General features: G+C 40.5%; 1 long non-coding RNA gene and 1 pseudogene across 5 annotated transcripts in view; one reads left to right on the plus strand and one right to left on the minus strand.

Annotated features, from left to right (window-relative positions):
- LOC139438407 (uncharacterized) overlaps positions 1 to 19,208 on the minus strand; it is a 214,563-nt gene that overhangs the window by 136,795 nt on the left and 58,560 nt on the right. The gene's annotated exons all lie outside the window — the stretch shown is intronic.
- LOC101443604 (14-3-3 protein gamma-like) lies at positions 2,452 to 3,182 on the plus strand (annotated as a pseudogene).

Consider the following 19,208-nt stretch of genomic DNA (forward strand, 5'->3'; position numbering starts at 1 on the left):
GGATGGTGGTGATGGTAGTACAACACTATGAATGTAATTAATAGCTGTTAAATATATATCTGAATACATAAAATGGCTCTGTAGCCTCAACTCCTCCACCTCCAGCCAGTCCTGCCCAGCCCCCAGACCCTGCTCAGAGATCATGCCCACCACAGTGCTCCCTCCCCAGCACCAGCGGCGCCCTTCTCAGCACCCACGCTCCTGAGCACTCACACCTCCATGGCCCCCCATCTGGCAATTGTGGATGTTTGTGACCTGTGGGCTGCAGAAGCAGGTGAGGCTTGGTCTATCACATCCTGCCCCTTACAAGGCATGCAACTGGGGCAAGTTACCTGGAACCCCAGTCCTTTTGGTCCAGTGAGGACCAAAAGGAAAGCAGGACAATACCTATCACACGTGGTTATTTCAAGGACAAAGGGAACTAGGGGATGTAAAATATTCCTTTGTCCCCACAGAATGGGACTTCCCTGGGCCTCCTAACAGGCAGGGAGCCCAGGCCTGGGCTGCTCTTGACAACACTGGCTAAAGCAGCCGCAGAGGACAAGCACGCCTGGTCCTGGGGCAGATCATGGCCAAACAGCCAGACTTGATGGCAGATGCGTGCTGCCTCTGCTGAAGGGGGCCAGCCCCCCACACACACACACACGGGCAAATGCCAAGGGCCCACAAGACAGCTCAACCCATCATTGCCCCAGAGGTCTCCACCCCAGAGCAGCTGGGCACTGGACTCTGGAGCCCACAGATGTTCAGCTGGGTTCCTAGGTCACCTGGATTCTGAGCCCTTTCCTGGGGGCAAGACACCCGAATCCCACCCAGAGTGGCCACAGTCCCAGCAGCACCCAGCCAGAGTTTTGACCAGCTGTGTGCCTGAATTCTCTCCCAGGCTTGACTGTGCCCCCCCCAGCCCCTAACAAGGCAGGTGACAAGCACACATGGCACACACCAAGCACTCAGAACAGGCTTCCACTGCAGAGGCTGCAGCAGACATATGACTCAGAGGACCTGCGAGGCCCCTTTCATCCTTCATCCTGAGAGCCCAGCATCTGTCCCATCTCAGAGAGATGCTGTGACTCAGAGGTGACAAAGCCAAGCTCCTCTACCAGCAGCTCCCTCTGCACCTCCAGAATGACCTGCAGAATGATCTAAGCTTAATTACATGGCACAGACAACTGTCTGAGAGTTAAATTACTTCATACACTCACAGCGGTTCAAGCCTCAGGGGTCACAGCTGCTGCAACACTCCTGGAGGTACACATGCCCGGGGCTGGTGGCTTGTCCTGGGTGCTTGGCCACACTTCCAGTTCTCATCTACTCTGGCTCTAAGGGCTCTAAGCTGGGCCCTCTCTGAACACATTTTGAGCCCTTCTGAGAATTCAGGATTCTAATATCTTTGGCCTCCAAGACCTTTCATAGCCATAAGTTCATTTTTTTATCCAGTGTTGACTGGGTACCTGCTGTGTAGCTTCCCCAGGTAAGACAGTGAGAGGACTCAGTTTGGACAGTACCTTAAGGGGAGATGGAGACAGCCTTGCTGACAGTGATGATGCCACAAATGCCATAAGGAGCAGAGAGTACACAAGGGGAGCAGGGAGCACAGGCTGTGGAGTAGGGAAGTCTGCCTGGAGGAATCAAAGGAAGGTTGCCCAGGGAGGCAGCACTTGAGCTGGGACCTAAAGGAAGACTTGTGGGGGCTGGCAGAGCAGGTGAGTAGGTGGTGACTTTCCAGGTATGGGTGGGGGTCTTGTTTGTGAGGAAGAACTAGAGACCAGGTGAGGAGACAACAAGGAAGAGTGTGGCAGTTGGGTTCTGGTTTTAGCCTCCTATGGGTGGCTCTCCTCCCTGGAAGCAGCCAGGCCTTCCCAGGACATTCAGGGGCAAGCTCTGGGGTCAGAGCAAACTGAGGTCAGAGCATAGAAGGAGGGACAAGGGAGCAAGGATTAAGCTGAAGCAGCACACTAAGGCATCTGGCACATAGTAAGTGCTCAGTAAACACCTATGACATTAGCATTGTTCTACTGGGATGATATACAGGCCCTTGGGGGGGCAGGGTCTGTCAGGGGACAGGAGGGACAGGAAAGAGGGAGTGGCTGCCTGGAGATGCTGAGCAACAGGTGAGGGTCCTGGAGCAGATGGCCCCTCAGACCCCTCCCATTCCAGACATTCAGAGCCAGGTTCCAGGTGGAGCTGCTGGACTGGCCTGCTCCATGAACATGTGCTGAATGAATTACTTGGGGGCCTCCAATTTCTGCTCAAAAGTGTCCTGACACCGAGCCACCTCGCACCCAGTCCCATGGTCACAGCTCGAGCCACAGCCTCAGCGCCACCGCCACCAGAGCTGGTCGCTTTGTGGGTCAGTCCCTCCAGCACACGGGCTCCCACCACACTGCAGCCACCCTCCACATGCTTCAGGCTGCCCTGGTCTCCTCGTGCAGCCCGACCCAGCCCACGAAGATGGTGGACCATGAGCAGCTGGTGCAGAAAGCCCGGCTGGCTGAGCAGGCGGAGCGCTATGACCACATGGCTGCGGTCATGAAGAACGTGACAGAGCTGAATGAGTCCCTGTCCAGTGAAGAAAGAAACTTTCTCTCTGTGGCTTACAGGAATGTTGTTGGGGCACACCGTTCTTCCTGGAGAGTCATCAGTAGCATTGAGCAAAAGACCTCTGCAGATGGTAATAAGAAGAGATGGTTCATGCTTACCGTGAGAAAATAGGAGTTGGAAGCAGTATGTCAGGATGTGCTGAGCCTGCTGGATAACTACCTGATCAAGAATTGCAGTGAGACCCAGTATGAAAGTAAAGTGTGTTACCTGAAGATGAAAGGGGACTATTACCGCTACCTGGCCAAAGTAGCCACAGGAGAGAAAAGGGCGACGGTTGTGGAGTCCTCTGAAAAGGCCTATAGTGAGGCCCATGAGATCAGCAAGGAGCACATGCAGCCTACTCACCCCATTAGATTAGGCCTTGCTCTCAACTATTCCATTTTCTACTATGAGATCCAGAATGCCCTAGGGCAAGCCTGCCACTTGACCAAGACTACTTTTGATGACGCCATCGCCGAGCTCTACACTCTCAATGAGACTCCTACAAAGACTCCACTCTCATCATGCAGCTTCTCCATGACAACCTCACTCTCTGGACAAGTGATCAGCAAGACGACGATGGTGGAGAAGGCAACAATTAAGGCCCCCAGGTGGATTGGCTGCGCACGCTGATGCTACTACTACAGTCTTAATTTTTTTCCCATGAGTTGGGGGTCAGGTGGGGGAAAGAAATGGAGGGGTGACCTACCTTGGGAGAAACCCATGAACTATCCTATCTTTGATTGCCTCTTTGACATTTTTGCCAAAAAACCACTAGTGGAAAGTCAGGCTAGCTGTGCTGGTATTGGAATAGCATCCTCACACTGGCATATGGACTGTTCTGTAGATGAATGCAAGTGGAGCTGTCTTTAATTGAACTTATTGCTAGATAGGATTTTAAGATGAAAAGAAAACTTAAATGGAATGGCCTTCATTCAGTAAATTCTGTGGTTCCAGTAAGGATTTTTTGTACATATGCTCTTAAGTTTTGGGTACTTTCTATCTCATCTGTTTTAGCTGTGCATTTTTTTCAGAGTGTACTCTACCAGACATGGAATAGTTTAGATCCCAAACTGACAGACTTAGAAATAAGGTATATTTATCCTATGGTTTAGGCCTTGCCAGTTTCCTGAAGTCTCCGATTAGTTGATGGTATTAAGACTAAATTGCAGTTTACAGTATATCTACATTGCAGCCATATGTAACACAAGCCACTGACTGTATATTTTTCTTTGCTAGTGTTTTGTGGCTTTACACCCTTACTCAGCTTTATCCAGGTTGGTTTTGGTGTTATCTGTCTCCTGGGCCAAAAAGCTACTTTATGTTTTAGTTAACAGGTGCTTGGCAGGTTGGCTGTGGGATTTTTGTCCTTTTTCCCTCTTAACTTAAATCCACCACAAAAATTTTAACCACTTTAATAGAAATGTTAAACACCACAAAAACAGAAAACTCAGGTCTGTATGTCATTTATTGTGTTGGTATTTTCAAAGAACATTCTGATTTTTTAAAATGACACAGCTTCTTCCTCAGGGATTATACTTCCATTTCACTTTTTCACTTGATTTTTCCCACTGTACCTGATGTTGATGGCAGCCAGTTGGGTTGTAAGTGCTATTGGGTTGTAGAAGTTGCATGGTCATTCTGAGAGTTTGTGGTGCAGTATGAAAATTCAGGTGCTAGAAGCTTTACTGGTAGGAAAATCCAAAAGGAAGAGTTATATTCATAAACATTGTCAAATTTAGGGATCCTTGTGTGTCAGTCTTTCTTCTTGGGAAAACACTCCTTCCCCAAGTAATTGTGTAGGAAGATAAACTAAAATCATTATCAGATAATAAATACTCCTGTTTGACCATACTTTTTCTATATATTTTTTTCTTTTAGTGAAAGCATAGATGTTGGAGAGTCACTTCTCTTGTGCAATCAGTGCACAATTTGGAATTGAAGGAAACTACATTGCTATTTCCACAAATTTGTTTTCAGTTAGCCCTAAGTCCCTCATTCTCATTTTTGAATCAATCTTTGTATAAACATGACTTGTACATATGCTGAGATATATAAAAAAATCAGTAACAATGTGAACTCTCGAGAATTAAGTAATGACATTGGACTTGCTTTATTTGTTTTATGTAGGCAAGGAGAGGTGTAATAATTAAGGAAAAACTTGACCCATGTTTTTGCTAATACCAAATTTGAGCATGTACTTAGGAGATGGATATGCCTAACAGGATCCACAGACAGTGAAGGTAGAAGAATGCGATGACATGGGATCAGTGTACTCTCTGACACTGCAGTTTACCCAGCATGACTTTCCTTAGAAGGCCCCTCCATGTGCTGGAGCGGGAGCCCCAATTAACTCCACCTGAAGAATCAATAGGAGAAAGCTTTGCAGCTTTTGTGCCATTACAGGAGTCTAGAGTAAATTCCATGGATGGGGAAAGATTGGGGGGTGGGGCAGGGCTTTCTTTCCTTTATCTTCATGTCAAGTGAGCAGTGTTGTGTCTTTCCTTGTAGCATTTGGAAATGATTTACTGGAATTGCAAAACCTATTTTTCTTTTAAATTTCAGCTTTGGCTCTGGCTGCTTTTTAGAATAATGCAAGATAAAATACTTTAGGGCTAAAAATGAAGAGGCCAAAGGGAGACTCGATATTTAAGCTGCTTGAATGGTTTCTTTTCTTTATTTTTAAAGAAATGCACTTGCCTATCATACTATCTCTATAGTGAAATGATTACCCCTCCATTACTCTATTGATACAATAGTGTGCATGCTAGTTTGTATTTCTATATAGTAACTTGAAATTCATTAACTTATACTATAGGTGTTATGTATTCCTATGACAAAAATTTAAGTCTTCAAATTTTTTTAAGTTTCTCTTTTTTTTTTTTAATTTAAATTTTCCTTTGGGGGGTAAAGTTTGCTCTACCAATAGTGATCATAACAAATTGATCTGTTTTGGATGTTGCTATAGTGACATGCAGTTATATATTTTGTTTTTAAAGGGGGGGGGAGTAAAAGAAACACCAGTGTTAGCTTAATCTTAATGTCTGGTGTTTGCCATGGTGAAATTATAACCATTACAGTGTAGGAGAACAATAACTATGTTCTCTGAATGAGCCTTTGTGCTTTTTGTCATGTTATGCAGTGAACTATTTTTAAGGTCTAATCAGTGATTATTTTTCCAACTCTGTGTTTCTCTAAGGAATTATTTTACACATGGACCATTCTTAGCAGTTTTCCTCAGTGACAGAATATCATGAATGTGAGTCATTATGTAGCTATCGTACATTGAGCAAATAAACTTACAGATCTGATGTCAAAAAAAGAAGTGCCCTGACACCTTAAGAAACCAAAGAGAGGAGGTGGGGCAAGATGGCATCCCAACGGACCAGCTCAGTAGGGTTGGAATCTTGCTGGAGGGCGCTGTCTTGGTGGCTTGCAAGGCAGGAGGTGTTTGGACATGGATTTGGAGAGGCTGCAACAGAAGTAGTGCTTGCTAAAGGTAGAATTGTGGGTTCTAGCACTGAGGTCAGAAGTTGTGGGGAGGCGGGACCCTTCCCCCTAGGGCTGGCAGTCACAGCATTTCCTGAACTGTCAGTAGTGCAGCAGTGTTTCCAAGATCCGTGTTTCCCAGAAGTGTGGTCCCCAGGTCCATAACCCCTAAGCCCCCATAGCCCATGTTCCAGATCCACATACCCTGAGTCCACAATATCCTGGACTTCCCTCTCCTGAGTCCAGCACTCCCTGAGGTACAGGATTACCCTAGCCCTCTGGTTTTGGACTGACTCCCTGATTCTGAGGGTTATGATGGGAGGTGCAGAGGGGCCGAACAAAAGTGTGGGTTCAATTTTCCAGGCCCCCCACTGCCACCACCCCCATTTTTTTTTTTTTTTTTTTTAGCTTCAAGAGGCATACCAGCAGGCTTGGGGAGAGCCTGGGAAGAAAGGAGAAGTGAATCTGCTGAGAAAGCCCAATTTACCTAAATGCCCTGGGATAGGAAACTTGGTCTGGGAGAAGTGGGAGTCAAAAAATCAACTAGCCCTCTGTAGTAAACCTAAGGAAGAGGGACTGTAGGATGTGTTTTCAAAGCTTCCAATAGCATATTTGGGGTCCCTGGTGAGGTGTGGGTGCTCTCTCTTTGGAAATTAGGAATCATTGTTTTTTTCTGGTGATTTGGGTCACCAAGGACCCACTTGAATTTCCTGCTGGACCCCTCACACAGCTTTCCTGCTGCCATGGGAGGAGGGAATTGAGACAGGGAGAAAGGGGGAAGGTCAGACTTCTAAGCATTTTATTTGCCTGCAAAGAGAATTCCTTGCTTGAAACTTTGTCTGGTCTTTTGTGATTTGTTTTCTTGTTTTTCCTTCCTTTTCATCCCCCCAGGACCTTTTCTTCTTCTTCTTTTTTCCTTTTACTTGCTTGCTTTCCACCACCCCCCTTTTTTCCCTTTTTTTCTCTTCTTTTTTATATTTTTTGTATTAGGTGCTGCAGGGAGTGATTCACATTTGCTGTGTTTCCTCATCCTAGATATCCTCTTTTCTGTGTGTACTGATTTTGGCTAATAATGCTATCCACTTTCCTCTACATCTTCCTATCCTCCATCATTTATTGTTTCTCTTATATTCTACCTCTCTTTTTTTTAGCCCCCAATTTTTCTGTCTTTTTCTAATACCTTTGTACTGTTTTCTGTCTTATTCACTCTCTATATTATTGTCCTTTCTTTTCTCTTTCTCTCTATCCTGACCACATTGGTCTTTTAATTCATTCTATATTCCTCCCCATATTCAGTTTACTGTCTCATTATAGGTACTCCACTTTTCTTACTGCTATAACTCTACACAGCTTACATGAGTCTAATATCCATTCTCCTAGATCTCATGGTTCTTCTGTTAACATTTACTATCAATACTACTATTATCCTTTTTCTTTTCTTACTCCTTTTGCTTTCTCTTGCCCTAATATTTTCCTTCAAGTGAACTTAGCAAAAACAAGGAAATAGAATAAGAACAAAGTGACAAAGAGAAGAGTTAACATTCACACAAAAACAACTAATTAAACCACAAGACTAGACAAAGAAGCTAATCAACTGAATAAACCTACCAAGATAAAATGATGACCAGACAGCAACAAAAAACTACAAACCAAACCAATAATAAGGAAAACATGGCCCAGTCCAGTGAACAAACTAAAAACAAGGAAGAAGACCAGAACATCAAACAAGAAATTAAAGTTCTCAAAACATATATTAGGGACCAATTTAATGAAGTGAAGGAAGAGATTAAGAATATGAGAATATGAGAGAATACAGAAGAAATTGCAATCATGCACAAAAATATAATGGATATGATGGGGATGAATAGCACAATCTAAGAAATCAAAAATACACTCTGAGCAAATAACAGCAGATTTGAAGAGGCAGAGGAAAGAATTGGTGATGTGGAAGACAGTACATCTGAAATCAAACATATAGTAGAATTGATCGATAATAAGACAGAAAAAATCCAGCAGGGAATTAGGAACCTGAATGACAATGCAAAACACACAAACATATGCATTATAGGCATCCCAGAAGGAGAAGAGAAAAGAAAGGGAATAGAAGGGGTTTTGGAGGAAATAATGGCTGAAAACTTCCCAAACCTATTGAGGGAGATGGATGTACATGTCCAGAAAGTGCAGCACACCCCAGCTAGTATAAATCTTAACAGTTCTACTCTAAGACATACACTTGTCAAATTGTCAAAAGAGATCCATCACATACAAGGGAAGCTTGATAAGATAAAGTGCAAATTCTCATCTGAAACCATGGAGGCAAGAAGCCAGTAGTATGGCATAGTTAACATGCTAAAAGAAAAAAGCTGTCAGCCAAGAATACTTTAAACAGCAAAGCTGGCATTCAAAAATGAGGGAGAGTTCAAAATATTCACAGATAAACAGAAAGTAAGACATTATGTCAATAAGAAACCTGCCTTTCAAGAAATACTAAAGGGAGTTCTGCAGGCTGAAAGGAAAAAACAGGAGAGAGAGAGTTGGAGGAGAGTGTAAGAGCAATAATTTCTCATTTTAAAGAGAAATAAAAACAATATGTAGCATATATAAACCTAAAGAAAATATGGATAATGTAATTCCTTGACAGTAATAAAATTGAACATTAATGGATTAAACTCACCCATCAAGAGACACAGATTGGCAGAATGGATAAGGAAATATGACCTCTCAATATGCTGTCTACAAGAACTGTACCTTAGACCCAGGGATGAAAGGAGACTGAAAGTGAATGGTTGGAAAACAATTTTACAAGCAAATAATAACCAAAAAACAGCTGGAGGAGCTATACTAATATCTGACAATTAGACTTCAAATGCAAACTATTGTAAGAGACAAAGGACACTATATATTAATAAAAAGGACACTCTATCAAGAACAGAGAACAATCATAAACACTTAGGCACCTAACTAGGGTGCATCAAATACATGAGGCAAACACTGGAAAAACTAAATGGAGAAATAGATGCCTCTGAAATTATAGTGGGGGATTTTAGTACACCATTATCACCATTAGAACATCTTGACAGAGAATTAATAAAGAAACAAAGACTTTGAATTATACATTAGTGGATTTGGACCCAATACACAATTACAGAACATTACACCCAAATACAGCAGGATATACATTCTTCTCGAGCACACAAGGATCATTCTCCAGGATGGACCACATGCTAGGTCACATAACAACTCTCAATGAATTAAGATTGAAGTTATACAAAAGCATTTTCCTGACCACAATGGAAATCAGTTAAGGACAGAGAACCAGATCAGGCACACAGATATACATTTTAAATGACACATTCTTAGACAAGCAGTGGGTCAAGGAGGAAATCACAAAAGAAATTAGTGACTACCATGAAAGAATGAAAATGACAACACAATGTATCAAATACCTATGGTTTTGCAGCAAAAGGTGTACCAAGAGGAAAATTCATAGTGATAAATGTCTATATTAAAAAAAGAAGAAACCGTAAGTTGCAAAGCAATAGGAAGGTCTGAAAACCAGAGAATGGAGTTTGGACTTGATCCTATAAGCATAGATCAAGTTACTAACTAAAGATTTTAGGCTACAAGGAAAGTCATGAGGAGTAAATGGTCCAAACTGAATAGAACTGTTACAGACTGGAAGGAAGAAACTGGAAAGTGAAAAGATCACTTACTTTTGTTAATGTACAGTGGTGATGGTAACATGACATTGTGAATATAATTAAGGCCACTGTATTATATATCTAAATGTGGATAGAAGGGGAAATTTGGGGTGGTATATACGTTGATAGAATAAAAATTAAAAGTAAACAACAACAGGACTACACAATACAGTGAACCCTAAAGGAAACAGGACAATAATTAATAGGACAATTATATTATTCACAATTGCTAAAAGATGGAAAAACCTAAGTATTCATCAACCAATGAATTGATAAGCAAAATCTGGTATTTTCATACAGTGGAATATTATTCAGAAGTAAGAAAAAATCAATTGCAGAAGCAAAGACAGTGTGGAGGAGCACTGAGGATATTAGACTGAGTAAAGGAACCAGACACAAGAGGGCAAACACTTTATGGCCTCACTAATATGATCTAAATACAATGAATAGACTTATGGAGTTGGGACTATGAAATGAAGTTTGGTGGGAGATGGAATGTGGATGAAAAGGGGAAGATGATGCTGGTATATATAGAATATTTAATCAGGTAAAATGCATATATGGTAATGCTTGAACTTGATGGCAACATATTGTGAATGTAACACACACTGATGATTTATGAACGAGAATGTGGCCAAAAACAGTGTCTAGGAAAATTAAGGTTAGAGGACAGCTGAAGAATAATATTGGGAATGTAGAACAATGATTTTGGCCGGAGATTTTGATTAATAAGATAGAGGAATGGACTTCTACTACATGTTAAGAATGTGCTGATACAATGGAAAAATGTAAATTATTTGGAACTATAATTAACACCATTGCGATGATTTTCTAGCAAAAGCAAGGTTGATACTACATTAATGCTCAGGGTTAAAAAAAGACAGAGTTTGGTTTTGTGAAATCTGAATAGGATTAAGCAGTTTTTCTCATTATTTTTTAATACTGCATAATTATGATATTTAACTAATCTCTGTATCTTTATGAACACTACAGAAGCAACTGAGTTAGAATTTGCAATTAGACCAGATAAAGATGAGAAAGAACTTTTTAGGAAGAATGTATCCATAACTTGTTGAGCTGCATTTTTCTGTTATATTTTTCTGAATTTGAAATAAGGTTATAAAAAATAGTACAACAATAATAATATTTACTCATTGATTGTAACAAAGGTACCACACTAATGTAAAATGTTTAAAATGGGGGCAGGAAATGGGAACACTTTATGCATCTTTCTGGAAATCTACAATCTCTCTAATAAAAAAAATCTTGAAGGCAAAGATAAATACCTCTTAATACATGGGGCAATGAAGTGGTACTAAGAATTTTAAAAAGGACAGAATTTGCAGAACTCAAGCAAATGCTGCATTTTTTAAGGCAGGGATAAGGTGAAGGATGACATATGAGTTTCCAATCCCAGGTGAGATTCAAGATCAGTTCCAAAGGGCAGTTGGTTTCACAGAAAGATAAGAAATTATATTTTAGGCACATTACATCAGACCACAGAGAGGACATTCATGTAAAAGCTACCAAAGGAAAAAGGTGGATGCTGGATTCAAACAAATTTATTTACACAAGTAAATGTGTGTAAATAAGAGATCTGCAAAGGAAAAAGACTGGAGTGTAAAAAGCAAAAGTAAAAAGCCTTAACCACTAATATTAAACTGAGAATATGGAGGAAGTGTAAAGGAGGGAGAAATAAGGGCCCAAGAGGATCTGAACAATGGGGCTGCAGAAATCAAGAAAAAGCAACGATTCAGGAAGAATCTATGTTATAGGAAGGTTTTTTTTTTATGACTTTGAAAGTCTGTGACTTTCTAATCACTTTGAGAAACAATGTGATAGAGTAAGAAGAAACACTGGATTTTGAATCACTGTTTTGACTCTTCTTAGTTCATTTGAACTACGGAATATTTTCACCAAAAAAATTATGTAGGTATAGATAGATAAATGGATGACCAAAACTTTCAAGTACATGTAGAAAGATTTACTGGATCATATCAAGGCTCAATATTGTAGCCAAGGGATACTTATTTCTTCTACCACAATTTTTCCAATAAAAAAATTCCAAGTCCTCTAAATTCATTCTGAGCATCCAAAAAAAAAAAAAAAAACCACCAACCACAAAAATCATATTACTTAGAAAGAATAAGAAAAGTGTGATCCTTCAACTATGCCAAAAGAAGGGTGTCATAATAAAATATATCACTAATTCAGAATTAAAGCATTTCTTTGAAAGTATAAAACTAAAATTAGCACTATACTTTTAAATACATGTCCCAGAGACTTAAATCTTTGGTCTGTTCTGAGCCCTGAATCTCAGCCGAGTTACAATACCTACTCACCAGTTCACTGGACTCACCCAGGACAACTAACAAGATGATGATGGACAACACCCATCCCAAGGAACAGAGAGTGTGTGCAGCTGCAAGCAAGATGGTTCCATCCATCTGCCTCATGGGATCTAAGCCCCTCTCAATTAGAAACAAGAGTGGGCATCACCATCCCCAAATCCTCAACATTGGGGAGTGAACAATGGACTAAAGTAGACTTAGTAGTATACAATTAAAGACTTCTTGCTATTTTATTCTAGCAATGGAAATTACTTTGGTCATTGTAAAGGCAGTGGCCACCAGAGGTCCTGAGGGGAAGGGAAAGAGAAGAATAGGTTCAACGTGGGTGCATTTTCAGGACATTGGAATTGTCCTGCATAACACTGCAATGACAGATACAGCCCTCTACACATTTTGTCATAACCTATAAAGTTGTGTCAAGCAGAATGTAAACTATAGTCATGCTCAGTAGCAATGCTTCAATATGTGTTCAACAATTGGAACCAATGTATCACAGTAATCAAAGATTTTCTTAATGGAGAAAAATGGGGGAGAGTTTCAGACTCTGGCTGCAGCCAATAAGGGCTCAAAATGGTGAGATGTACAATGATATCACCTCCAGACTGGCATGGTTTCATGGCGCTAATGGGCACTTATACACCAGGCTGGTGGAATACTGGAGCCTACCTTCCTAGCTCTTCTCTAGGGTCAATGGTACTGCAACATGCTGGCTGTATGAAGGGCATACCAAGTGGAGCAATGATTACCAGAGACATGTAAGTAGAACTTAAACACAAAATTGGCACTATGGCCTCCTCCCATGGAGAGAGAACATGTATGGCATTGTAAATCTGGAGCTTAGATCTATTAATTGCCACTCAAAAAGAAACTTATGCATTAGTTGCTGCATTAATTACTATTAAGCACAGAACCTATATGCCTAATGATTATAATGAGACATTTCTGTTCTAGATCATATGCAGAGGGATACTGAACATGTTAAAAGGTCCTGGCAAACCTCATTTTCTAAGTAGTTAATGAAAGGCATGCTTAACCCAGGCCTCTCCCCAGCCCTTATTCCAAAACCTGTCCCACTCATGTCCTGGGGCTGACTGGCAAACCACATGCCATCCTACCAGTGCTAAGCATTTTCCCACCAGGAAGGAAATGGCTGGAGGAACAGGTGGCTGTCATAGCAGAGGCTCCATGGGGTGCAGATCAAAAGGCTATCTGGGAGCTCCTTTAGAGTCATTGGGCCCACTTGCTTTTGAATGAGGTAAGTCCTTGCAGAGCTCAGATGAAAATATACCAAAATGAATGCTCTTGAACAATCAGAAATGCAAAGAATCACAAATAGAAATTGAAGTATTCAACCCATATTGTATGAAGAGTTACAAATAAACATAAACAACTGATGTGTCTATCATTCACTGGAAGGAATTTATATATTTTTTTAAATATTTTATGACCTATGTATATGGATTTGGGTACCTTGATGCTACATGTCTAACATGAGTAAAAATTAAAATATAAAAAAACAAATGCACATCACTCCTATAATGATACCAAATGAACCAGGCACATCTGAGATATACACATAAAGAATTACATAGAAAAAATCCAATATTAATTGGGTAAAAATAAAAAGATATATGCAGACCTTTAAGAGACTCATATCTAGTCATTTTTCCCAATTATTTAAAACATTTACTAGGAAATAAGTTATTCCTACTAAATTGTTGTTAGTGTGATATAAAAATAGGTATTTATAGTAGCAGTATTATATACTAAAAAGTACTTGGTGCCCAAGGAAATTTCCTTATTAAAACTTACTAAAGGCAAAGGATTTATCCCTTTTGTTCCTATGAAACTCTGGTCCATGTTTCAGGACTACAGGCTAGATTTGTACAAAGTCATTTCAAAATGACACCAAGCAGTGGTTTAAATTACTTGAGGCATTTTCTTTGGTCCCATTCCTGACTTACACCAGAGATATATTTATATATGGTGTAATATTTATATATGAGTAAAAGCTTATACCATGGAAAACCATCATACAAATAGCTTACAGATACTTGTAAGTGCCAACTGTGACCAAAAATAATTGGACCATTTGTAGTATGCAAAATGAATTCAGTAAAAGATAAATCCATTTAAAACTATTCACAATTTTTAAAAGTGTAGAAGTCAGATCACGTGTTACTAGATCTACCTTTCTATTTTATTCTGGTAAAAATAGTTATAGTAGGACCATGAAGACTTAAATCTAAGAAGAATCCCAGAACTATGAACTAAAGTCACTGTGGCAGATAAGATCAAAGAACATTTCAAAAGTTTCATCCTTAGATATGAAAACTAAACACAGAAATGACAAAAATAATTCTTTAAGAAATAAAATGTAATGTAACAGTATATTACAGCTTTAAAATATTTTGCTTAAATAAAAAATATTCACTGGGATAGCATTGACTAGAATGTTTCTTGAATATTGTCTTCCCTACAGTTTTCATGGGAAAATTGATATAGGGAACTTGCCTCAATTTCAATATTTTATGAGATTAATGCACTACACAATAAAAATGTGGGAAAAATGGCTCTGGGAGTTTTGAGATATGTATTTTCTCTTAAAATGTATCTCTGTTTCTGAAAATAGTGGAATAAAATGCATTCCTTCAACATAATTCTGACCAGTTTCTAGAAATAATCCCTCACTTAACATCCAATTATCTGAGAGTACACATACCATATTTTAGATTGAAAATACCTGTGAGTCTACATAACAATTCAATATTCTGACATCTTTTTGATAGTCATGGTTACTCTATTAGTCAGGGTTCTCTAGGGAAACAGAATCAATAGGAGATACCTGTCAATAGTAAGAGATTTTATATGAGTCTCTCACATGACTGTGGGAATGCACAAGTCCAGGTTCCACAGGCAGGCTACAAACCAAGGGCTTCAATGAAAGTCCAATGAAGGTTCTTGATGAGTTTCTGGGAGACAGTGGTTGTCTGGGAATGCTGGAATCACTTCCCCTTTTAAGGCATTCAGCTGACTGGATAAAGCATTACTCATTGCTGATGACAATCTCCTTGACTGATGGAGATGCAATCAGCTATCTATGCAGTAAAGTCACTGGTGACTAAAGTCCATAAATGTCCTTGTATTACAATTAGCTCAGTGCTTGCTTGGCCAAACAACTGGGCACAATTACCTGGCCAAGTTGACACATTAGCTTAACCTTCACAGTTATTCCACTCATTTTGAATTGTGCACCTTTACAACCACAAGTTTCTTTCTAATGATTCTCACCATATCTATGGTCCCTCATACATGGGAGACACATATATTTTAATGTAACATTTATTGTGATCTATGTATCTTAAAAAAAATAAAATAAAAATTTAAAAATTTAAAAGAATAAGAGGTTCTGTGGGTGGCGGACTTGGCCCAGTGGTTAGGGCATCTGTCTACCATATGGGAGGTCCGCAGTTCAAACCCTGGGCCTCCTTGACCCATGTGGAGCTGGCCCATGCACAGTGCTGATGCACACAAGGAGTGCCCTGCCATGCAGGGGTGCCCCCTGTGTAGGGGAGCCCCACGTGCAAGGAGTGCACCCTGTAAGGAGAGCCACCCAGAGTGAAAGAAAGTGCAGCCTGCCCAGGGATGGTGCCGCATACATGGAGAGCTGACACAACAAGATGATGCAACAAAAAGAAACACAGATTCACACGTGCCACTGACAACAGAGTGGACAAAGAAGATGATGCAGCAAATAGACACAGAGAACAGACAACCGGGATGGGGAGAAGGGGAGAGAAATAAATAAATTTTTTAAAAAATAAGAGGTTCTGATTATGCCACATCCTACCCCAACCCACACCTCACACATCAACCTTTTCATCAGGGACACATTCACTGCATTTGGTGAATACATCTTGGAGCACTGGTATACCACCTGGATTATGGTTTACATTGAAGATTACACTTTCCCCCAGTCCATTCAGTGGGACATGGCAGGATATATAATGTCCTGCATCTGTCCCAGCAATATCATTCAGGACAACTCCAAATTCTGAAAATGCCCCCATATCACACCACTTCCTCCCTCTCCCTGTACTCAGCAACTCCCCTGTACACTGTCTCCACATCAGTGATACAGTGTCTTCCATTGCTAGAGTCACAACAGTTCTATAGTAGAATACCAGTAAGTCCACTCTAATCCATATTTTATTCCACCATCCTGTGGACCCTGGGATAGTGATGTCCACTCTACCTCTAAACCGAGAGGGGGCTTAGATCCCACATAGCTGATGGATGCAATTCTCCTGCTTGCAGTTGTAGACTCTCTCGGTTCCCTGGTGTGGAGGTTCACCATCCTCACCTCCCTGTTAGCTGACCTGGATAAGTCCAATGAACCGGAGAGTAAGGTGCCACAACTCTGCTGAGACTCAGGGTCCAGCTGGCACATGGACAGCCTAGAGATTCAAGTCTACTGAGTATACACCAATGCCAAGTTCAGCAAAAGTGACAGATGAGGCATGTGTAGAGAGGTCACATGTGAGTCCAACTCCATCACACTCGGGGGCACAAATTCCAAAGTAGGATCCACTGGCAAGGCATTGAACACCAGAGCCATCTGCAATGACCGTAGAACATGTGTGCCTCTGTAGCCCTCAGGAGCACCACTACCTGAGGTTATCTATTTTAGCTGTCTCTGGAATCCTGCTGAGGTGTGCATAAGTGCAACCCCTCTGATGACCTCCCAACTCATTTTGAAGTCTCTTAGTCATATAAACTCATTTGTCTTTACCATTTCCCCCTTTTATTCAAGGCGTTTTTCTAGTTGCATCACCAGCTGCTGCTTGGGAGTAATTCCTCGGTGCAAGGAAGGCTCATCCCCAGGAGTCATGTCCCACGTGGAGGGCAAGGTAACACATTTACATGCTGAGTTTGGCTTAGAGAGAGGCCACATTTAAGCAACATGGAGGCTCTCAGGAGTAACTCTCATGCACCCTGCAGCTCTAGGCCTAGTTGGAATTTCAAGCACAGAGGCTCATAAGCATAGTCATCAGTACCAAGGGCCCATCATTGGACCATCTTTCTTCACTGGTCTTTGCCCATGCACTAGAGGGATGGTTGCTGTTCTGCTGGGGAATGTGACAGAGCTCCCCTAGCTGGGAACTCAGCACTCCCTCAGCTGTTGTTTGTAACTCTACTTACTGTGACAATACGCAATGAATATCCAAACATTTTTATATACCCTATATACATGCCAAGGATAACTCCCTCCCAACCATGTGCCCCCCATCAATGACCCCCCATACCAGTGTTCCTCCCCTGTCATAGTTGAACCCTACTGTGATTCAAAACTTCTTCAAAAATGAAGCATAATATATTGCCAAATTTTATCAGTACAAAAATGAAATAGTAATAGGTTTCAAGATTAGAAACAAAATCCATATTTAGAAAAACTGAAATAAAGTAAAAAACAGGGGTACTAAAAAATGAAAAATATCATAAAACTTTGGTTTTGGTGTTTTGTCTCATCACTGTAATAGCTGTTGCCCTGTATGTACAGTGGCAAGGCAATCTCTTCCATTCCTTCCTTGGTGCCTACACCCTTTTTTTTAATTTTTAATTTTGTCTTGAAAAAAATTTAGATCACAGTAAAGTCACATATACAATATAGGGGACTCCCATATAGTCAACATCAAACCCTTTCCCCCCTTCCCCAGCAAGATCTTTTCATATCCTCTTAAGTATGGGTCTTCATACTCCTTTTCTCCACTGCACCTGTCCTTCTCTAGTTTCTCTAGTTTCTCCATCTGATTATTATTGCCCCTTATTTTAACTCTTATTTTGGAAGGGAACAAATGCCATCTTGTCTAGGTACCTTTAAATGTGTATATATTTTCAGAATCAATTATCTTTAAAGGTGTTTTCAATTACATGTCTTTAAATACATTTTATTTCTGAACTTAAGCTTATAAGTATTTTACAATTAAATTTTAATTTCTCATTGTATTTTAGTGCTGCCTTTTCAATGACTCTTATCATTCATATGAGGCATTTGAATTTCAGTTTTCTTTTTATTTAGTTTTTTAATTTGGTTTTCGTGGTGGCAGCTATTTTCAGATTTTTTAAAAAACTTTATTTCTAGTGCTATAGATTCCCAATCCTATAGGTTCAGAGTCATTTTAATAGGACCTACAATTTTACCAACAATTGGTTTTCCTATTATCAGGCATATAAAAGATCTGCCAAAGTAACTTATGTATATCACATGGTCCAAAAACTCATCAGTAACTTTTGCGCATACTGTATTCAAACACTTTATTTTAGAAATAACCTCTAGCAAGAAAGAATAGATGTAATTTTGTTTACTGATATTTTAAATTTTTCCATCTACACATAAAAATCCTGCCAGCCACAAGACACCTTGATTCTCTTACTGAGCATCTTGAAAACATGTACATTACTCGGAATTGTGTGGATTCAAACCATGAAAATGTTGGTCTCCTACTAATGGGGTAACATTCTGGGATTTCAGAATTGCACATCCAGGCTTCCTGTACCATGGGGACATTCTGCTGCTAAGTGGACTGTCATTTGTGGAAGTCACTAAACCCTATTCAAAGCTCCATCTGTAACATCTATTGTGGAATCTCTCTTCTTTCTTTGTTTCTTTCTTTTTTAGTTAAGCCAGGAAAAAGATTTTATTTAGAAATGGGAGAAAGAAGAGAACTTGCTGAGAAATGGAGAGGATGGAAATAAGCACCAATACTGGTGTCAGCTTCTCTAGGCAGAGAAAGTGAGTTCTGGCTTGAGTGGTCACCTTCAAAGCTATGAATTTTTCCTCCCCTTACTAAAGGTAATGGGAGGGGCCCAAGCTGCTATTGGTTACCCCACCAATAATGGGGGTCAAAGCTGAGTAGTCTTTGGAATATGCAGTGCCTCCCCTCAGCCCAGGAAAGAGTCCCAACTGGAACCTGAAAGTCAAGGTCAAGGACTCAGAAGGGTCTCATGGCCATGTAGTCTGTTAGCCATGTTGTGGCTCATCTCCTCATTTCCCTGTACTCAACTGTCTCAACTCACCCTCAAAGAG

This window comes from Dasypus novemcinctus, chromosome Y (assembly GCF_030445035.2).
Source record: "Dasypus novemcinctus isolate mDasNov1 chromosome Y, mDasNov1.1.hap2, whole genome shotgun sequence".
Classification (NCBI taxonomy): domain Eukaryota; kingdom Metazoa; phylum Chordata; class Mammalia; order Cingulata; family Dasypodidae; genus Dasypus; species Dasypus novemcinctus.